Source organism: Battus philenor, unplaced genomic scaffold (genome assembly GCF_028537555.1).
Source record: "Battus philenor isolate CCGP_79_NKW_IND1 unplaced genomic scaffold, ilBatPhil1.0.hap1 SCAF_3, whole genome shotgun sequence".
In the NCBI taxonomy this organism is placed as follows: domain Eukaryota; kingdom Metazoa; phylum Arthropoda; class Insecta; order Lepidoptera; family Papilionidae; genus Battus; species Battus philenor.
The window spans coordinates 4,121,113-4,137,025 of record NW_027181693.1 but is presented as its reverse complement, the minus strand read 5'-3'; the positions used below and the strand labels follow the sequence as shown (position 1 = coordinate 4,137,025).

Sequence of the window (15,913 nt, the reverse complement as noted above, 5' to 3'; positions counted from 1 at the left end):
TAAAGGGGTAAATGTATAATTTGTCAATAAAAAGCTTTTACACCTATTTCTAATCATTCTGTATTAAGTGATCACTCAGAAATATGTTACGTTAATTAATTTTTTATTATTCACTTCCGTATAATGTTTTTAAATTAACAAATGATTTATTTAAAAAGATTTAAGAACAAATATTCATAAAAACCATGTTACAGGTTAAAGGACATTATATTTATATGTATATATATATATATATATATTTATATATATATAAAAATCCTTTAACGGGAGTTATTTAGTTGTAATTTTTATCAAATTGGGCTTTTCATGTATTTTTCTCATTACGCACCTGTGGTAGTAACTATAAATGACATTTGACGTGAATAATGAATTATTAAACTATTATATGCTAATCACATTCTTATAAACAAATAATACGAATACATAAGAGAGACGTTTTTCTAGACGACTTAGTTTTGTTTGTCTGTCTTAAAACGCTTTGACGTAGTCGATTACAAGTTCTTTCCATATATCTATACTCTGCTATCTTCGGAGCAGTAGTAACAGAGTCCACTTATTGATTTGGTATTTGTTATTATAATTAGTCGTAGGTATAAAAGGATGTGTTGTTGTATAACAATAATATTCTGCTCATTTTTCAACAATTAATAAAAATCACAAGCTAAAAGTAAGCTGAAGTAAATTTAGGTACAAATTTCACCATCAAAGATATCCGGTATTCAGTTACAATAAAGAGAATGCCATTTAACAAAGAAGAGTAATAAATTACGCCACTGAATAACACGAATACTACCAAAAGAGAGCTAATGCCCCCAAGTCGTCAATAGAAATGAAATTTATCGTTTTCCAAGGCCCTTTTCACCAAGAAAATATTAGTGTTAAGAAGTGTCTAGACGTGTGCCCTCTTTTGTGTGATATGGAAGAGACTTTTGCCTCAAGAAAAACCCAATAGCGTTTTTTTTATTTATTAACTTTTCTTTTATATTAACTATGGTATTTCGTACAGATTACATTTAAGTTTTTTTAGGCCACGAAATCGACTTCCAACTATTGGAACGGAATTTTTAATATTACAGTTCGAATTACGTATTGCAATATACTAAATTTAATACTACTTAAACTATATTTAAACCAAGAATTCTATGGAAAAACTGTATCCAAGAATACAATATACGGTGCCATTTATTCCCTTACATTTAAGCTTCAACACCACAAGAGTTATCCTCTCTTAAAACAAAATTTGTAATAAATGATTCATTACAGTTAAAAAAACTATTTGTATGTTATCCGTGTGAATTAAAACGACTTTAATGCGTTGCAAGAAAGGCTTCTTAAACATGTTACGCGGGTTGTCCGGCCCGGGCACCATACACTTTCATCTCTACAACGCGATGGACCCAGCACCCTTGCGGTGCATCTTTGGAATGAAAAAGAAGCTATGTCTTATAATATTTTAAATTGTAACTATTCATATCAGTCGTATATTTGCAGCGGATTCGTGATTAAGGTGCTCTTTGTAAGACTCTTCTTACAGTTCCCTCCATGTTTATTTATTCGTCAGGAAGAAATTTTCTTCTCTGACTCTTGCGTTCAAAAAGCTAGGTTGAAGAAGAAAAGGTGACGTAGCCCACCGAATTGATAAGTGTAAGAGACAGCGAGTAATTTACATAGCATGCAGAATAGATGGCTGCCGGAACCCTAAAGTTCTGGAATCGAGAACACAGACCGACGAGTATGGCGTCCGAATCCGCCCAAAAGAAGGACGCACAACCTTCTAAAGTCGAAAGATGCTAGATTTAAACTAAAAGCTTATATCCGACAGCGGACATCGTACGGCTGAAATAATGATGACAATGAAAGCTGGGTGGGGTGACCTCTTGCTCTTAAGCCATTAACTTTACCCTTGGCAACAAGCCTTACCATAGCCTTATTGTCCAGGGGTACCTTTTCGTATAACTCGCTAAAAGTGTATTTATTAAAGCCGAAACTTAACAAAGCCGACGAACTTAACAAAGTGGTCTTCTCACTTTCTAGGTAAACTTCTTACGCTGCGCATGCCTGTGCGTGATCACTTCAGAAGCCAAGGGTGTTTTCAGGCGCTGGGCATCCTCCCTGCTGCCACTTCCATTTTCCAATCCGTTGTCCTACGGTTATTTTCGTTTATATATAGATTTGATTTCCTAGAGAAATCCCTAGCGTAACCCTCTTCGAGGTTTGTTGAGTGACTATGGGCTTGCCATTGAGGCCCGAAGTGAGAAACCACGTTTCACTGCCATAAGATATCCTCGATGACCTTGTTAGCCTTTCGGGCATTTACTGCTTCTACGGACTCAGGGCTCTATTTTAAAAAAAATATCTTAGGTTATATGTATAATACGCTCATAAAAACAATACGCTCAAAACTTTTAACTTGAATCCTGCATACTGAAAAAATATAGAACTGCAAATTCTGTCTCTTCCCATTAGTAACAATATAGAGCTGAATAATATGAAGGTATCATTTTTATATACCTTATAAAGTGTGCTAGTACAAAGGTGCTAAAAATAATTACAATAATTTAGCAAAATATATCTCCTTATAAATTAATAGCTGTTAGACGAAGGATTCTTTGAAGAAAATACTATATTTCCTGCTTTATTATGTACATATGAAATGTAACCTTATGGATCATTCTGCTATAAATATTTTTTTCGGATTATAACAAATGTTTGTAACAGTCAAGAATTAGCAATTTAGCATTTAGTAAGCGCGTTAAATTCTATACTAAAAGTATACTTTGTTCGCATTAACACGTATATACACATAATGCGAGAAATACGTAAAAAAAAATTACTGTTTGTGTAAGCAAACGCAGTGCTTTATTTCGCAGAAATACTCTATAAGTTAAATGTAAATAATGAAGATTCCACAGTTAAAAACAAACAATTATTAAAAGATTTATTTCTGTACAACCCCTATTCGCAAAACGTGTCATCGTTCCAGCCCAAAAAGTTTAAATTTAAAATTCGAATACTACTTCTTATCTTGTAATGTCTTGTACGCTATCATGTTTTATTTTATCAATTTAAATTCAATATTTCATTTATGTTATGGAAAGTAAAAAGTATTTCATAACACATTATGTAACAGCTAACAACTAAGTTGCTAAAAATGATACTGATACGAAATAATGTTAAGTTTACCGAAAAAAAATCTTCACGGTTTAAGCAGTCAACTTTTATTTAAAGTTTCTTTGTATATTTTAGTACTATCGTAACTTAGTAATATTGATTTATAATTTGGCATAAGAAGTATCGAAATAAATTAATAAATTAAAAGACCCCCGTTTTATTTTTTTAAAGCAAAGAGAAATTAATTAATCTATTCTGTAATACCATATACTTGTACATTGCATATAAAATATTAATAAAGCGAGGACTTCATAATTTTATACATCAAACAACTGCACTGAAAGCCGGGTATGCAGTTTACAGTAACAAGTGACGTTTTCACACAACACCAGTGCTTATCGCATCACATATTTAAGTGTAAACTCATAACGAGCCAGCAGAACTGGCATTAATTTTAGTACGGTTTACTTGAACATTGTAAGAATATGTAAATAAAATAACTGTGATTTATACAACAGATACTAGAATATTATTTATTACTTTTATTTATTGTACATCAATAAACATTTAAAATATCACAAGTAATAAGCCAAAAAATTAAGTACAATGATGTTAATACTAAATTCCTTTTCGTTCAGACAATCATTAGATATATATAAAAAATAAGAGTAGTTGGTCGATAAGCATATATAAAATGAATGTACATACATATTACATATAATATAGAATATTTATAACAAATATGAATAATCATAAACTAAATAGTTAAAAACAAGAAATAAAAATGTCCAGTACATATCTATTGCATATTTTTTAAAAAATTGTGCAGAAAGTATTTACCGTACATTGATTTTTTACAGACTATTTAGACCATATATTTATATGACGGCATGTCCGCGATCTAAAATCGCGTAATTATTTGAAAATTTACATTAGATTAAACACATATTTTAAAAAACATTGACACTCAAAAGGTTATTATAAAGGGTTGATAAATTTATATGAAAAGAGTTGTCTCGCTTATCTGTAAAGATGTGATCACAATGTTATTTTTCTTTGATCTAATGTTGATCTAATGTTAATCTAATGTTTTTTATTTCCGTGATTAAAAACAATGATTGTCAGCGTTGTTTGTACAGCTTGCCGATTCTACTCCTTGGAAGCAGTAGAAATGCGATAATAAAAAATAATATGATTGTTGAAACCTGTGGTGTGGTATCATAGAGAAGCCTGTGGTGGCAGTATCCGGTAAACTTGAAAGAACAAGGTAAAAATAACTAAAATATGTAATAAGTCTTAATAAATATTTAGACTCCAATTGAAATTATTCACGTCGTCAACGACTTAAGAATCTATTTTAAAAATTCAAATGTAAACGTCATGAATAAGCGTACTTAAACGAATGCTCCTTACTTTGCAAAGACTCGCTTTTACACTCAAAAGACTGGAAAATACCTGTTTCTTACGAGTAAAAATTAATTCTGGAAAATAAACAAGCGTATTCAATATCAAACGTTTCAGGTTTACGTTAAATTCTTCAAACAATCCGTGAAAACGTCTGAGCACTTTTTCATGGGCTCCGCTTTGAAAAACGATACCGTACAAATTGTTTATAAGACTTCTTTGTTAAAAGAAAAGTGAAGTCGACAGTGACGTCGTGCTTTTGGAGTGCATGTGGTTGTGTTGTGTATACGTCGAACCCGGGGCAAGCAAGAGACATTGGTTGCCTACAAGTTATTCCAGTGACGTTGTATTGCAATTTTAGGAACCAAACGGGGGCTTTCTTTGTGTTATAAAACGAAGTAACTGCTGCACCACGGAAACCTAACAGTAGTCCAAAATATAACAGTAACTAATAGTAACAGAAATATATTTTACGTAAAGATGTGATTATGTATTTATGTAAGATTTTCATCTATCACTTATGAAGATACGAATATAAATTAATGTAGACATCACTCTTACCCTTGAACGAGATATACTTCTGTTTAAACAATAATAATATTGATTTATTTCGGACCCATGATCATCAGCCTGTAAACTAAACTCATAATAATAGAGTTCTTACACTTTGAAACTTTACATAAAAGACACGAAACGTTTTCAATGAATGACATTAAATATATCGACTCCAATGAATCGTGAGTCCAATGATCACAGTCGATTAGGTACGGGTAAATTCAATCAAAAATTTTGTGTCCTTGTAGTCGAACTCTAGTCGATCTTTTATTTTAGTCCTTGCTTTTGTTTCTACCGATCGTCTACTGCATCACTTCTTATCAGAACTTAAAGAACTTAGGGCGGCTTTTGTCGTTGCGCATGGGGGGGGGGACACTTTCCTCTTCTATTTTCCTGCCAATTTCCACTTCGATATCAAGGCGAAGTCCTCCAAATACAGGACAGATGACGATAATGTGCTTTCCCCACAGTTTGAACTTTGTCATTTATGTGGCCTTCTAAAATTCCTCTTGCCTGATATTGTTTCTTTTCATTGACTAGTCCTTTTGTTCAACTGTTATTCATTTAATTTGATTTTAGGAAACAGTTTTGCTTAATACAATAAATTTTTTCACTGCCGTTACTACATCAGAAAGTATAAGAGTATCCATTGTTATAATATATGTACCCATCAAATTCGAATACTTTAGTCATTTGGTATAAAACGATAAGATGCCATAAAAAAAACAGAACTGACAAATTACATGGACTAAAGTGAACTAGTAAACCCGATTTATCGCGCCTACGGTATACGTGCTGCGAGACGTAACCGATTTACCGCGCCTACGGTATGCGCGCTGCGAGACGGGAATGGGCCGCTCTGTTTCGTCAGTCCGCCGTCAAAGTTCAAGATCGTGGCCATCATGTTCTTTTATGCTTGACCACATCTCGCCCCGCTTTCTTAAGGAGTGGTACTCCGGTTTCGGTTGCACTATACTGAACACTATCTTTCACAGGAATATCTGGATGTCTGAAATTCGTCAAAAACAATTTCAGAGTTGATCTTGAAAAGCTAGATTAAAGACTGCTGACTTTTTCACGTGTACTTCTAACTATAGCTATTCTGCTAAGAAAATAGTGATTAAGTGACATCTGATTAGCCACGCCTTGGTAAATAAGATCATAATAAATTAGAGAAACGTGTCCGAACTTTCTGAGCAACTTCAACTGTTCAGTGTGAACACGGCTTTTAACTAACATTTAAATGTAGCAGCTATTATTATGATACACACGACCTTTAGTCAATCGCTCCCAACAAAGCTTGTTATGGGTTTGTAGTTTTCCTATACAAGTTGATAGATTATAGATATAAAAAGAGTAAGTGTATAGCTCAATAACGGAATGATAATATATTAATAAAATATGTAAGGAAATTATAATTAGTATTTGTTAACAATAAATATTGTTTACTATCTGTCTCTCCAGATTTTGAACTTCCAGAAGTTATATATGTATTTTTTCAAATAGAAAATATAAATTATATTTCAGAGTGATTACTTTATACAGGTTCAAAGGAAATAGATGTAAAAGCTGCAAAGCCTTTCGCTGATAAATAAAGTACACATTCACCTCTTTATATCTTTTATATCCACAATCAATCATAATGTAAATATATAAGCGAACGCAGAAATCTGTTGCGATTTAGACTACGCGGGTTAATATGTTATTTCAAAAGGTAAAGATGAATTTCGATTATTTTTCTTCTTCTTTTAAAAAAAGCACGGTTTTCGCCTTTGATTACCTGAACTAATGCCTGGAGGTCTAAGTGGTTAAGTCTTAAAAACATGTATGTATATTTAGCGAGACAAGCTAAGAAAAAGGCTGGTAAAATTTAAATAATATTATATTTTTTAATTATAGTCAAGTATGTCTTTCTATACATGGCTATAGATAAATGATTTTAGTATAATACGGTGATGCCAAGGTTTGAAATTTTATTTAAATTTTTTATTTTTTTTGAAATCAAAAACCTTTCGCAGCTTTTAATTTACTCAAATAATATTCAAACATGATGAAAATTCTTACGACATGATAATCACAAGCTGTTACTGAATAAATCCCTTCGAAAATGTTATAACGTTATAAGAAAACCGAAACACTAAACAGTGTACAACTTAAACAGCTTAAACAACACAAAAGAATAACATTAAACCGACAAAGAAAGTATAATTATGATGTAAAAAGCTATTTCCATTGTTCGCCAAAGTAAACGGTAATGAATTCGCACAGTACAAAGGATGAAAATTACATTAAAATTTCTATGAATTTAAGCTTGCTTAAATGAATGTGGGTAACGACTTTACTAATTAATACTTGTGCTTAACATAAAGAAATGACAACAATGACATAAATTTAAAAATGTTTCCGCCCGGGATCGAACCGGGGACCTTCTGCGTGTTAGGCAGACGTGATAACCGCTACACCACGGAAACTTACGGAAGAAATTGTAATTATTTATACAAATATGTAATTTATTATACATAATGCTTTCCTATTTCGATCAACAATGTGTTTTACCAACCTGATTTTTACGCTTAATGCATCGCGTACCGTTCAAAGGCTACAGATCATTGAGAAAAGTTAGTTACACGGAAATTCGAGAGGTGCCACTCTGTCCACGTCAAATTTGCGGTGAACGCGAAAGTTCGACGGTTCCCTGGTGAGCTTCGGCTCAGGCTATACTATTTTACCGAATATTGTACTATTACCGGCTATTGTACTAATATTTTACCGAATTGAAACGTAACCTAACTCCTACAATCGCTTCGTCGATGGCAGCTCCAGGTTAGCACACAGACTTGGGGCAATCCTGCAAACTGACACTGACGTTGGAGAGAGAAAGATGTTCGAATAGGACGGTGTGACAACAACAGCTCGGTAAGAATTTTCACGTTGCTGTACCCCCGTGAGCTAATGTTAGTTAAAACAGTAAGAACCGCAAGGTTAATAACACGAAATCCATTCTAATAATAGTTTAAAACGAAATTTTACTGTTTCTTGTTTTCTCATTAAATAAGAAGCATTCTAAGTGTTCCTTACACTACTTTTTACCCCAGCACTAACGATATTCAAAGTTATATTATAGTTAGTTGTAGTATATTTGGTTATTGAAATTATGTGTGATTATTTTCGGTCGTATGCGTTGCGAATAAACATAAAGAATATATCAAAAGTGACTACTTGCGATCCGTTTTGTAAGCGTAATAGTGCATATCATGTTTTCTTACGTGCCGGATACGTTCCTATAACGAAGATGGTACATTTCATTAAGTGATTTACACTAGTTTTAAAAACATTGCCTGGGAAAATATGCAATATTTCTTTTTCAATATTTTGTATTTGAATGTAATAAAAACTATTTATTAAATTTACATAAGATTCTTATTCAAAATTAGTTCAAACATTTTTGCTCCGTGTTCGAAGTATGAAACACGGACGCGATAGAACTTATAACTCGTCTAAGTATCTAATCTTCTTCGAGTTAAGTTTCTTTTTCTACATAATAACTTGGAAATATAATGTTGGAATTGAGATTTTATTTCAAATTTTATTTATATAAACTTTATTACGTCAATAAATAATATATATATACACATATATATATACATACACATTCATACATATATATTTATATATATGTTATATATATATGTGTATGTATATGTTTCATATGATTGTCCATGTCAGAGTGGAAAATATTACCAGGTTACCTTCCTATTTAACACATGCGATCAATTCACTCAAACCATGAGAGACATCTACGAACGTCAAATAGTATTTTATTACCCTTTCCTTCTGATATATCTGACTTAGTTCATGCTTTTACTACTTTCTTCTTGTTTTTTCTTCTCTTGCATAAATTTTCTCTCGGAATAAGAAAGTCAGTACTCTGTACCAAAAGGCATATTACTCTACTTCAGACAATATACAATAACGATGTTTAAAAATTAATTGTTTTAATTTTAATTTTTGTTTGTTAATACGATCATAAAAAAAATTACATTCCCTACTGAGTTTCTTGTTAGTTGTCCTCATTAGGTCGCACGTTATGAACTAATATAAACTTAATTTTATCCTGACGATTATATATGACTGTAATGATTTTATATTATATAAAAATATATATAAATTTGGACTTTGACTTTGTTATATGTTAGAAAAGAAAATTTGAGTCTTAATGACATAAGAATTATATTATATTTATTTGTGTTAGTAATTTTACAAACTATACATAATATTCTCCTACTTGTGTATATGTTTATTATTATTAGTAATTATGTAATAGATATATTATTTAAAATGTATACATAGTACAAAATATTTTAAGTTATGTATTCTTCCTTTTTCTCAATAATTTCACACCTGTATTCTAGTTATATCTACTCAAACCTAAATTAGTAATAGTAGGAGAGTGATAGAAAATGACCATAAGGCATTAAGTCCACTATCGCATAATGTACTTGTAAGTATAAATATGCTTTTTAATATCATACATTTAACATATTTGAATAAAAAAATTACCTTCTTTGTTGTTAGTTGTGGCACTTTGTACATATAAAAATATGTCACGTGATGTTACATATAAATATATTAAAATCGTAAAGCTGTATATATATGATCTACATCATTCGACTCTGAAACGTTCGCTGATTTTAATTGTTTTAAAAAACCAATCTCTCTAAAGGTGTCAATTACAAGGTTTTCGTGTTCTTGAAGCGACATATTAATTATAACAGGTTGTCAAATATCTCCCTTCCGCTTTTTTGCTCTTTATACAATGCTTTATAAAAAGTGTTACAGTGATCGGATTTAGTTCAAATATGTGCCGTTTTGTTCGATAATCTGTTTCCATCTAGTCGGCAACTTCATAATACCTCCCTCGTAGAAGCCCCCCTCCTTATTTGCGAAGAACTCGGACAGCCACTTTTCACAAACCTCTTTTGAGTTCAACTTTACACCACCAAGGGCGTTCGCCATGGACAGGAACAGGTGGTAATCACTTAGCGCTATGTCCGGGCTATATGGTGGATGTGATAAAACCACCCATCCGAGCTCCCGTAGCTTCTGACGAGTCATCAACGAAGTGTGTGGTCTGGCGTTGTCCTGGTGGAACACTACACCCTTCCTGTTGGCCAATTCTGGACGCTTCTGGTCGATCGCCTGCTTCAAGCGGTCCAGTTGTTCGCAGTAGATGGTATAATTAAGCGTCTAGCCATATGGGAGCAGCTCATAGTGGATGATTCCCTTCCAATCCCACCAAACACACAGCAAAACCTTCCTGGCCGTCAATCCCGGCTTGGCCACTGTTTGGGACGATTCACCGGCCTTCGACCACGACCGTTTTCGCTTGATATTGTCGTATGTGATCCATTTTTCGTCGCCAGTCACCATCCGCTTCAAGAATGGGTCGAGTTCGTTCCGTTTCAGCAGCATATCGCAGGCGTTGATTCGGTCCAGAAGGTATTTTTGCGTCAAATCATGCGGCACCCAAACATCAAGCTTTTTTTTGTATCCAGCTTTCTGCAGATGGTTTAAAATGGTTTGGTGACTAACTCCCATCTCCTGGGCGATGTCACGAGATGCCACATGCCGGTCTAACTCGATGTAGTCCATGATTTGATCGGTATTTGTCGTCACAGGTCTTCCGCCGGCTGGCTTATCCATGGTGTCGTTTTCGCCGGCTCTGAATCGTCGAAACCATTCCTCCGCGGTTTGAAGTGATAGAGTACCATCCCCCAAAACACCATTAATCTCACGGAACGTTTCTCTAGCGGATTTGCCTTTAACGAAGGAAAACTTTAAAATAGCGCGAATTTCGGCGTTAGTGAACTCCATGTTTACACGTCTATAACTGTTGAACGCAATATCCAAACTAATCATGCATAGCGTCGTTTTGTAGGTTATGTCAAGACCTTTCAAATTATGTATAGTATTGCCAGATACGAGCTCTGTAGCGCTTTGTACATAGCCGCGAAATTCAAAAGACAAAAAGGCGGAAAGGAGATATTTGACAACCTATTACGACATTCTTTAACAGTCTCCAAGGCTTATATTTAACCAGGTTTGCATTCATACGTGGCTTTATTTTAATCTTTTCTTTTTCTTTTCCGTTGAAAAATGTCCGCTGCAAGTCATAGGCTTGCCCCAAATATCGCCACGATGGCCGGTCTTGCAATGCTCGCATTAAGCGACTTTCCGCGATGCTATGTCGTTGTTTCACCAAGTTTGAGGTGTATCCACGCCACGTATACTGGCTCGTGATCGTCACTAGAGAACCTTTCAGCCCCAATGGCACGTTGCACGAGCAAAGTGCTCCGCCTAATAGCACTCCGGACAAACAATTTTTCGAGATGCGTCGGTGACTTTTTTCTGCGGCTGTCCTTATTTGCCATTCGATATCGCAGCAAAACTCCAAGCAGAGCTCTTTCCATTGCTCTCTGGGTGTAATTGGGCCTTCATTTAAATGTTACATTTTAATTATAAATGTAATCACGTAATTGATATTGTTTCTCTGTCATACGTATTATAGCATATCTAAATAATGCAATAAAGTTTACAAAATAAAATACAATATCTTGTACTGGTAATTTTTTATCTGCAGCAATAAATAATCGATATGAACGCACCGTTAACTCTAAATATTTACAATTAATTACGATTACTTGATCGTACTATTAATACAATAATTATGTAAAAAACTGTTTCCGCCCGGGATCGAACCGGGGGCCTTCTGCGTGTTAGGCAGATGTGATAACCGCTACACCACGGAAACTTATTCACTAACAGTTAAACAAATGATTATAAAAAAATCAAAGAAAATATTTCATCACATTACTTTTAAATATTTGACGCATATGTTGTTATTACCATGGCAATCTTCAAAATTACGCAATTTGACAAAATATATGTAAATACTCTTTTGATAGCTAAATCGAAAACTTTTAGCCAGTGGCTCCCAACCTTTTATGTACTACATATTACTTTACTACAATAACCTTAAAAAAATAATACATGTTGCATTTTTACTTTCTCCCGTCTCTTTCATATAATAGATGATAAATATAAATAATAATAATTATATGAGATATTAAAATGAAAAAGAACTTTACGAAATTCCACCCGTAATGAAGGTTAATGAGACATTCTTTTTAGTTTGTAAAACAGGCGGAAAACTAGTTTATTTACTAAAAATTAATCTTGGTTAAGATTTATAAAAAAATAATCAAATTCAATTTGATATATAACAAAGTACAAATCAGATACAGAACTATTCATAGTTTAATCGGAAGTGAGTTCGTGTAACTCAAACTTTTTAAAAATAACAAAGCGGATAATCAAGATATAATAAGATTAATAGATATGAAAATTAAGATAAAAGATTTTGTCTCTAGATTGAGAAACCGAAATTCTTAAATTGCTTAGATGGACCTCGGTTTATTCTGTCATTCAATACTTGCACGGCATTCCTATTCAAGCCACGAGGTTATAATGAAGCCAAGCAAAGGTCGATTCCTCAACTTGCATTGTTTAATGGAACTATTTCTTACAAACACTATTAGAAGTGCTTTTTGAATTCATTTAAACTACCTTCTACAACTTTTACAACCCTTTATACTTTCAATTTCAACAAATATAATAATTAAAACACTAAAAAAATACTTAAAATTCTTATAGCAATTTTTCTTCAGCAGATTTGTCTTTACTATACGTTTTGGATCAGGCGCTAAATTAACTATTTAATTTTATTATTATGATAATGTAATAAATACTCTTACCTATTTAATATTCTATATGTACATATAAATTTTATATTTCAACAAAGATAGCAAGTTTCCGTGGTGTAGCGGTTATCACATCTGCCTAACACGCAGAAGGTCCCCGGTTCGATCCCGGGCGGAAACATTTTTACATTTTTTTTCTCTGGAAAACATTTCTTATAGAAACCCTATGTCCAGCAGCGAACCTCCAACGACTCAAGTGTTGATGATCATAATGGATATAATTTGGGACAAGTATTGGTTTCATAAAATATATTCTTATTAATATAATTTTTAAGCTTCTGAAATAGATCTACTTTCACTATAATATTACAAAGTTTTGATAGGAAAAAAATTGCACTAGATAAAACAACAAGCAGAAACTGCAAGAGCGCAGTAAGCCTTCTCAGCGGAAAATAAATTTCATAAGTTTCAGCAAAGTAGATTTAACGATGATGAGCGCCTGCGGTAAAGTGGCGCAATATTACCGCTGCTTCCCATGGAGAAAATTTTAATGTAATCAACTTTCTTTGTGGAGGAATATCAAAGGCTCTAAATTTTTATCCCGGGCTATGAAACTGGCAAACGTTTGTGAAACAATCTCGTTATATATAACGACTCTCAAATTAATGTTTCAATATTTTTAATGAAAAGAATAATAGCATTTTTATTTATTTATACAATCGAAGTAATTAAATGGAAAAAAAATCTCAATTTCTTATATAATGTATCGTTATTAACAATTTTAAAACCCTTTCAAAGGTAAAACCCACAACAGAATTAATTAACATTATATAATTTTAAAAACTGCCATCTAGCGAATAAACGTTTAAACATAAACATGTGGAATGTATTTTATAGATAATAGTATTAAAATTTGATAATAGATGTCGCTGTTTCAAAAACAATTTTCTTGTTTGAATTTAATTTATTGCAATGTTAGCGCTAGTGATCAAAACAATTCAGATAATAGATTTCAATATCAATTATTTACATTATGTTATGAGTTTCGAGTCGGAAATAAACTTTTAAAACTGTTCTTTTCCTTATTACGCTAAATCTAATTGCAATTGCAAACCTATTATATATTAGGTTATATGAAATTTAAAGCCTGAACATTATTGCTGTGTCCAGTATATTAATGGTCATTTTAAGAAAAAAATGTTTTATGGTTTATAAATTTAAAACCATTTCAACAATCACAAAAAAGAAGAAACAAGGAACCGATTTCATCTCATAGTTATTAACTTCAAAGCAAGGCTAACTACTTTACTAGCATTTTAACTATCCGTTCTTTCTTGGCCCATCTTACATAGTAAAAACTATGAAAAATAGAGGCCTAAAAAGATTTGTTTTTTCATGTAATGAAATATTATTCGCCCGTGTACAAGTGTTGTGTAACCGTGATAATAAACACAAATAATTATTTTTTAAGTGTTTAAATGACTAGAAAATTAAAAAAATACCGAACATTACTTTGTACTGAATTTTGAAGCAAAAATTGGAATATTTTGATTACACTGGTTTGATTTAAATCATTTTTATGTTCTGTAGCTCGATATGTAGAAGATTTCACATTGATTTCTGTAATAAACTAATATGATTGTATGTTAATGTGGCATTAAACCTTTCATTTTTAAAATTACAAAAATATAACTAAATGTTTAATTAATAAATTTAAGTAATTATTTAGAGAACCTCCTTGAAAGTTTATTAAGGTTATGGTTAATTGTTTTTGAAAAAACAAACACTTAAAAACACATTCTTTGATTTTTTATAATTCATTCCTTTGTAGATGGCGGAAATTTGTATTCGTTAAATTTAATTGAAAGATTTTGGTAACACTAAAGCGAATTGTCGTTTGTGTTATAATTTGTTTATTTATTTATCTATTTTATCATCCTTTAATCGTTCCTGTACGGGACTCAGATATCAGGAAGCTCAGATTTTCTATAAGATCTTATCACCAATTTAGCTCAATTTTATCATTAAAGAATTGGAGTAAGATAAACAAAACATTTCTATAAGAAAAAATTGTTGTTGGAAAATTTTAAGATTCAGAAATTATGAGATCTATGATTTGGTACCACCATCACAAATTAATGATCATCATGTCAACCGATGAACGTCGACTGCCAGTACGCTAGTATAGTTCCTCTATGCCATAGGTTTCTCTCAAGGGCATCGCCAGACCAGAAATTGTGTCTGGTCTGGTCCTGCCTTCGTCCACTACTTTCTGCGACCTTAATTGTGTCGTCGGACCACTTAGTGGTTCCTAGTCCACTATCACATATCACCTTAATTTACTACCAAATAATGGTTTTACTGTTTTAACTGCATTTGATTATTACTGTGTTATTAGGTTTATGAAGTAATTTAGGTTTCTCGATGTCGAGTACGATGATGAAATTTGTCGCCACTACCACTACAATTTGCCTGTGCTTTGTCAACGGATCTCCTCATTTATGCAATATGTATAGAAATGAAAAAGGCATACACTAAATGTGTAATCAAATATTATTTAGAAAAGAAAGGAAGTCTTGAAAAATAAGAAAATGCAAGTCCCAAGCTCAATTCTGAAATAACGCTTTTAAATTTGAGCACAGAAAATTTGTACTTCTGTTTGAATCTAGAAATGTAGTATTCGATTGGAATCTACCTATATTCTATTTAGTATATTTAAATCAGGACATGTTAAGATAGATTTACCAAAATTGTCTTTAAAAGGACAAATATTTCAATACGACTAAAACTATTTAGTCAAACCAACAAACCATAGTCGAATTGAAAAGTAACTCAACGGCCAGAGTAAACCGGATTCCATATGTGAAGGGTGACGACAGACAGACGGACGGTGATCTTATCGCGGGTACGTGCTTAAAGCACACAACGGTGCCAATCGCGACTTTGAGCGTGTTTGAATGTTTGAATACATAGTAATTGCACGCGCGGACTGCCAAGATAACGTCGGTTAAGCGAATTTTGTCATTTCATAACCAATTAGTTGTTGGTATTTTAGACATGAAATCAACGGCTCTTCTTGAACG

The 15,913-nt window shown here is 32.6% G+C and overlaps 3 non-coding genes across 3 annotated transcripts; 1 reads left to right on the top strand and 2 right to left on the bottom strand.

Annotated features, from left to right (window-relative positions):
• Nucleotides 1-7,468: 7,468 nt before the first annotated feature.
• TRNAV-AAC (transfer RNA valine (anticodon AAC)) lies at nucleotides 7,469-7,541 on the bottom strand. The gene has a single exon. It is a non-coding gene; the product is annotated as a tRNA-Val (tRNA).
• A 4,267-nt stretch (nucleotides 7,542-11,808) lies between these two features.
• TRNAV-AAC (transfer RNA valine (anticodon AAC)) lies at nucleotides 11,809-11,881 on the bottom strand. Its single transcript has one exon. It is a non-coding gene; the product is annotated as a tRNA-Val (tRNA).
• A 1,057-nt stretch (nucleotides 11,882-12,938) lies between these two features.
• Nucleotides 12,939-13,011, top strand: TRNAV-AAC (transfer RNA valine (anticodon AAC)). Its single transcript has one exon. It is a non-coding gene; the product is annotated as a tRNA-Val (tRNA).
• Nucleotides 13,012-15,913: the final 2,902 nt, after the last annotated feature.